This window comes from Coenobita brevimanus, chromosome 55 (genome assembly GCF_032717465.1).
Source record: "Coenobita brevimanus isolate Jiangsu-jjx chromosome 55, ASM3271746v2, whole genome shotgun sequence".
NCBI classification, from domain to species: Eukaryota; Metazoa; Arthropoda; class Malacostraca; order Decapoda; family Coenobitidae; genus Coenobita; species Coenobita brevimanus.
The window spans coordinates 39,728,265-39,735,222 of NC_137008.1; the positions used below are offsets into that span (position 1 = coordinate 39,728,265).

At 43.4% G+C, this 6,958-nt stretch overlaps 1 non-coding gene across 1 annotated transcript; it reads left to right on the top strand.

Annotated features, from left to right (window-relative positions):
• The first annotated feature begins 2,029 nt into the window (after positions 1-2,029).
• Positions 2,030-2,148, top strand: LOC145401426 (5S ribosomal RNA). Its single transcript, XR_013897578.1, has one exon. It is a non-coding gene; the product is annotated as a 5S ribosomal RNA (ribosomal RNA).
• The last annotated feature ends 4,810 nt before the right edge of the window (positions 2,149-6,958 follow it).

Here is a 6,958-nt window from a genome sequence, read left to right on the forward strand (position 1 = left end):
AGTCTTGGTGTTATTTTATTTTTAATGTTTGTGATGTGTTGTTTAAATGACATTGATGTATGTTACACCAAGGATTTTGTGTGTGTGTGGTAGGGGAGTGTTGTTTATGGTGAGGTGTGGGATGTGACTGTGTTCTGCTGTCCAGTTTGTGAGAAGGGTCACTGTAGATTTGGCTTGGGGTATTTTGAGCCTGTTTGTTGTGAGCCATTCGTGTAGTGTGTTGAGGTAAGGTTGAATGATGTGTGCAGCTGTGTTTGCGTTTTGGTGCGTACATGTAAGCGTTATATCTTCTGCATAGGAAGCTATGTGTATCTGTGGTGTGTGGGGTGTGGGTATGTCGTGCATGTGTAGGTTAAAGAGTGTAGGGGACAAAACAGATCCTTGGGGGATGCCGTTTGTGAAGTTTCTGATGTTAGAAGACTGACCGGCAAATGTTACGTGTGCTATGTAGTTTGCCGGCCATCTTTTTGTGTTATTGTGCATGTTTGTGTTGAGTATTTTGTTTGTGAGGTTATGGCGGTGGATGGCATTAAAAGCTTTGTTGATGTCTAGTGTGATTAGGAGTGTTCTGTGTGGTGGCCTAGCTGAATTCATGCCATCGAAAACTCTCTGTGCAAGGTCTTTAAGAAGGGTGTTTGTAGAGTGTAGTGGCCTAAAGCCATGTTGTGATTGGGCTAGGGGAATGTGAGGTGTGACTAGTTGTAGTACCAGTCCTTCAGTGACTTTAGAGGGGGTGCAGAGGAGTGTGATGGGGTGCCATGAGGAGGGTAACATGGGGTCTTTGTTGGGTTTAGGGATAGTGATGATAATGCCATGCTTGTAGATGTTGGGTATTATGTTGTGTGAGTAGCTGTAGTTTGATATGTTGGTGAGTGCTTGTATGCCTTGTGGTCCAAGGTGTTTAAGGTGAATGTTGCTTATGTTGTCTGGTCCACGGGCAGATGAGTGCTTAAGGTTGTTAATGATGTGCTTCGTCTGGTTGTAAGTGAAAGGTGTGTAGTCTGGGTCTGTGGGGAACCGTCTCGTACGTCGGATGATACGTCGGTTTTCGGGATAGGGGTTTAGATGGCTGACTTGTGAAAAGTGATTGATGAGAGTGTTTGCTTGTTGTTTATTTGAGAATATAGTGTCTGTTGTTGTGATGGCAGTGTGTGATTGTGTGGTGTTGCTGTTGGAAAGTGTGATTCTGTTTAGTGTTTTGTAGAGTTTGCTGATGTTTGTTTTGTGGTCAAGTGTTTGGAGGTAATTTTTCCAGTTTAGTGTTTGCTGTTCTGATATTTTATTGTTTATTTGAGTGTTGAGTTCTTGTATTTGTTGTACGGTGTCTTGTGGATGGGGTGTTGGGGTCGCAGTGTGTCTCGTTGTCTGATGAGGCCTTGAATTTCTGGTGTGAAGTTGGGGTTGTGTCTCTTTCTGTTGCCTCTAGGGATGTGTCTTTTGTCTGCGTTTTGTATAATTGTATTGAAAGTGTGCACAGCGGTGTTGATGTTTGTGATGGGTGTACTGTTTAGTGTTTCAAAATGTTCTTCTGTTTCAGTTACAATGGCCTCTCAGTTGGTTCTTTTATTGTGTGTGTGTGTGTGTTTGTGGCCAGCTAGGGTGATTCTGGTTTTGGTAGTGATGATGACTGGGAGATGATCAGGACCTAGGGTTTTGACCACTCTCCAGGATGTACAGTAGTGCGGGCGAGGTTTGGGGAGCAGAAGGTGATGTCTGGGGATGATGGGAGGAAGAGGGCTTGATGTGGGATATGGGTATGTTGGTCTAGATTGTTCAGTATGAAAAGATGATCTGTCTGAGATTGTTGTACCAGCCCTCTGTCTGCGTCAGGGTTGTTGACATTCCAGACCGACGACTTGGCGTTGAAATCACCACCCAGGATGATGTTGGGTATGTTAGTGATGTGGTGTATCTGTGGAGAGTAATTGTGTGGTACTGTGGGGGACGATTGGAGGGGAATGTATGTGTTAGCGATTGTTATATGCGATTTGTTACCAATGCGTATTTTAATTGATTGTATTTCTGTTGTGCCAACGGCCATACCACGTTGAGTACACCGCTTCCCGTCCGATCAGCGAAGTTAAGCAACGTTGGGTCTGGTTAGTACTTGGATGGGTGACCACCTGGGAACACCAGATGCTGTTGGCATCCCTACGTGTCAAGTGGGGTTGGTGGAGGATTAGTGCCCCTCCCTGTAAAACAATTAACTCTAAGCCCTTGGCCACCCCGTGTGGGATACATGGCGTCTGGCAATGAATGAATGAATGAAAAAATTTCTGTTGTGGTGTTATGTGGGGGGAGAAGTGGTTTTGTGTGTGCACTGGTATCTGCAAAGTTGACGGATTTGTGTACCAGGGTGATGAGTCCATTGCCACTGCCGTTGGCCCAGTCTTGTCGAATGGTGGTGAAATTATGAAATGTCGGTGTTTTCTGTGCTCTGTGTAGTTTTGTTTCATGTAAGATGGCAATGTGTATGTTCTGTTTTTTGGTGAATTGTGTGAGTTCCTGTTTTTTGGTGTTTATGCCATCTATGTTTAACTGAAGGATGTTTATGTTATGTGTGCGATTTGTGTTGGCTGCCGCAGCATGTGGGGGAGGTGGTGTGGGTGGAGGGGAAGCAGTAGGAGGAGGTTGTGATGGAGGTAAGAGTTGAGGTGGATTAGGATGGGTTGGAATAGGAGGAGTTGGGGGACTGGATGGTGTGGAAAAGATCAGTGGGTTTGGCTGTGGAGGTGTGAAGGAAATAGGAGTAGGATTGGTGGGGGGGTTAGTGGGTGGGGGGAAGGAGCATAAGGAGCAGGTCCAGGTGTTTGTGTAATGTTTTCTGGATGCAAGTGTTGTGCAGGTGTAATGGGTCCAGTTCTTGCAGGAATTGCTCTGAACTGAACCCTTTGCTGTCGGCTCGACATGATAGGTTTTGAGCATGTTGGACATATATATTTGTTGGTGGGTCCTGGATTGCTCTCAATGTCCCCGGCTAGAAGAAGTCGTCAAGAAATGACAGCCGGGGAGTCATTTCTTGATGTTGAAAAAATGGTGTTGTTGTGTGTGTTGTGTTGGAAGGTGTGGTACTTCCCCTTGCGACCGAAGCCACTCCCAGGTACTCGGGCGCCGTGAGGGGCAGGGGGGGGGGGTTGCGGTGGTTTGGTCCCCATGCTGTCTTCTTCTCTCTGACAGACTCTGGGGGGTAGACCCATGATGAAGATGCCACCGTCGTTGTGGTGTGGATGTGGATGTGATAGGAAGCATTAGGAAAAACACATTGAGGTGGATTGGTCATATGGAGAGGATGGAGAGTGAGAGACTAATGAGGAGAGTGTATGTGAGTGGGGTGGAGGAGGGGAGAGGGAGGGGGAGCTCAAGGATGAGATGGAGGGATGGAGTGGAGAAGTATATGAGAGAGGGGGGTTTGCTGGGAGTAGGGCAGTGAAATGGCAGGGGACAGGGTGACATGGAGGCTATTTGTTGCCTGTTTGTGGCTAGTGGCCACCCCTTACGGGATTAAGGCGTCTGGCAAGAGATGGATAGATAGAATAATAAATAAAAGTAAGTACTGAATGCTTATTTATTTAAATATCTCAGTATTTTACAGTAATTCCCACAAATATATGCAAATGGTAGCGACATTGCGCAAGCTAAATATTAGATTGCGCACTTGCTGAAATTACAAATAATAGAAAATAATAATAATAAATAAAAGTATGGTATTTTATTTAAATATCTCAATATTTTACAGTAATTCCCGCAAATATATGCAATTGGTTTGCGCTTGTGCTCTGCGACATTGCGCAAGCTAAATATTTGTCAGATTGCGCACTTGTGCTTGCGCAAGGTAATGAACTGTGGATTGCGCATTGCGCTTGCGCAAGGTCCTTCTTTGTTTTTGCGCTGCCCATCACTGCTCAATGTTCACACTTCTCACCGTCCTTACCCAGTTGTTATCTTCCCCACCCCATCACAGTACCAACACTTTCCAGTCCTAGCCATCCTCTCAACTCTTCAGTTGCAATCCTAGCCCCCACCCCCACCTCTGCCTTTGCATTCAGGGGCACACTACACATCCATCTAATCATTGTCAATTCTGTACATTTGAGCCTACATATATCCTCTTCATTTACTGCCCAGGTCTCTCTACAGCACAGCATTACATTCATAACACATGCCTTATACAAAGATCCCATAGCATGGAGGGAGAGCCCCCTCAGTGTTAGGAGAGGCAACAACTTTCAACAACTCTAATGAATATTGCATGGTGCTGATCCTTTAAGAAACTTCATGGTGAATTGTTAAAATCCTGCTCATATGAGATAAATTACAGCACCCAGAAGCTGGCTCGTACAAGGTAAGCCACATGCCACAGATTAAAATTACATCTGTTAACTCCCTCCCAATCCCTCAAAAAGAGTGTGGTGAAGTGCATGAGAAAGGCAGCTTCTGCCTGCAATCTGTTGGATTCACATTCAGATGAACCTATGGCAACAGCAACAACAACAACAACTTGAACAGCAAGTTGTGTGATATTTATTTATTTATTTATTTTTTGTGATCTGACTTTTCAGGTCTGTGTTTAAGCTAATAAGATTAATATGATAAAAAATTCAGTACATTGTCTCGCTTAATACATATCCAGTATCAGTAACTTTGATTTAAGTGCCTAAAAATCTTGTACAGATTCAACTCATATTGTTCCAGGCACCTCAAGAGCATACAGTAAACTTTTGTATCCGGTGTAAACTTGCCAAGGGGATCATGTTAATTGATGTATTGACAGATAGGGACAATACTGTATCTTCCCCAACCTCCCCAAAGGGGGTCTAACTCCCTATAAAACCCACTAACTGAATTGTATAATTGTTCAGGCATAGAAAAACATCCTTGAATACTGTAATAAGCATGATAATATGTTATTGTACTGTGTTTGCTAGTCAGTGTGAAGATGCGAGAAGTGCCAGTCCAGCAGTGCCTCTTGACATCCATGAGCAAAAGTTAACCAACAGTTTTCTCCCAGCATTAAGCACTGTCTTCCTTAGTTCTTATTCCTCCTCAAACAAGAGACTATTCTGCATTCTTAAACTGTCATGTGTAATTCATATTGCTAGGACAAAAACAATGAATGTAACACCACCAATACTTCCAGTTGGTTGGTGACCAAAATTTTGCTTGTGGCTGTACATGTGCGTAAGGCCTGGGGTTGCTCAGCTGAGTAAATGTTACCGTATGTTGACGTTTTTCCTAGTAACAAAACTTTTAGAAGGTCTCATCAAAAAGAAGCCAAACTTTTTAAATAGTGCGCCTGTCAGGACACTAAAATATCATAAAAGTACATAAATAGCTAGTGATGTAAATACTGTTAATATGAATTATAGAGGTTTGAAGAAAGTCATGCTTAAGTTCGAGAGATGTAGAGGAAACAGCAATGCACATTCTAGCTAGGGAATTTCGCACACAGCACAGTATGGCACCGGATGGGAAATTTCCCTAGCTAGAATGTGCATTGCTGTGTCTTCTAGATCTCTCGAGCTTAGGCATGACTTGCTTCAAACCTCAACAGCATATATTAACAGTATATACATCACTAGCTCTTATGTAGTGTGTTATGATATTTTAGTGTCCTTAAACACCTACTAGCAGTCATATTGTGGTTGCGACAGGAGTGTTGTGTATCAGTGGCTTTGAGCTTTCGTCTAACATTAGCCACATCACTTCATGTCACTTAGTCATTGAGGTACACATGCTTAAGCGAATGTGTGTTTAGTGCATTTGGCAATTTGTTACAAGTTGAATAATGAAGGATCTTGAGAGCAACATGTTTGTGTGACATTATTTTTCGAATTGGGAAAAGGTTCGACTTTCTGAAAAGTGCCCTAACGGGTGATGAAACGTGGGTGTACAGCTATGATGTCGAAACAAAAAGGCAGTCATTGTAGTGGGTTGGAACATCGTCACTGTGACTAAAAATGCACATCAGAGTCACTCAAACATGAAAGTGATGTAGACCATCTTTTTTGACTGGCAGGGCATAGTTCATCATGAGTGTCATGTGGTCAGGCAGTCAGTAATGAGTTTTACTTGGATGTCCCCAAGTATTTGAGGGAGGCAGTGCAAAGGAAGAGGCCTGAGGTATTGACAAACAAAACCTGGATGCTGACCATTCCCAACCCTCCAACTATCGTCCAATTGCTTTAACGTCCTATATTTCAAAAGTTTTCGAGTCGGTTCTGAATAGAAAAATTTTAAGGCATCTTTCCTGTCACAACCTTCTTTCTGATCATCAGTACAGGTTCAGTTAGGGATGCTCCACTGGCAATCTTCTCACCTACCTTTCAGACTCCTGGTCATCCTCCTTTCTGGACTTTGGCAAAAGCTTTTCCATTGCATTTGACATCTCAAAGGCTTTCGATTGAGTCTGGCATAAATCTTTAATTTCCAAACTGCCCTCTTACGGTTTCTGTCCTTCTATCTGTGCCTTCGTTGCTAACTTCCTTTCTGGTCGTTCTATAGCCGCTGTTGTAGACGGCCACCGTTCTTTTCCTAGATCTATTAAGAGTGGTGTTCCTCGGGGCTCTGTCCTATCACCAACTCTCTTCCTCGTATTCATCAATGACCTTCTTAAGCTGTACATCTAATCCTATCCACTCATACACTGATGACTCCACCCTTCACCTTTCCATTCGGTTCCCGCAATGCCCATCTCAGCAGTTATTTCAGCAAAGAAGGGATGAGGCCATGGCACACCTAATGTCTGACTTGGCTCGTATCTCTGACTAGGGTAAAAATAAACTGGTTGTTTTTAATCCATCTAAGACTCGGTTCTTACCCCTATCAGCTCGACAAAATCTTCAACAGGTATACCCACTAATGTTTAATAATATTCAGCTTAATCCTGCATCATCGTTGAACATGTTTGGGGTTTCATTTACTCGGGACTTATCTTGGAAAGATCATATTACATCTCTTG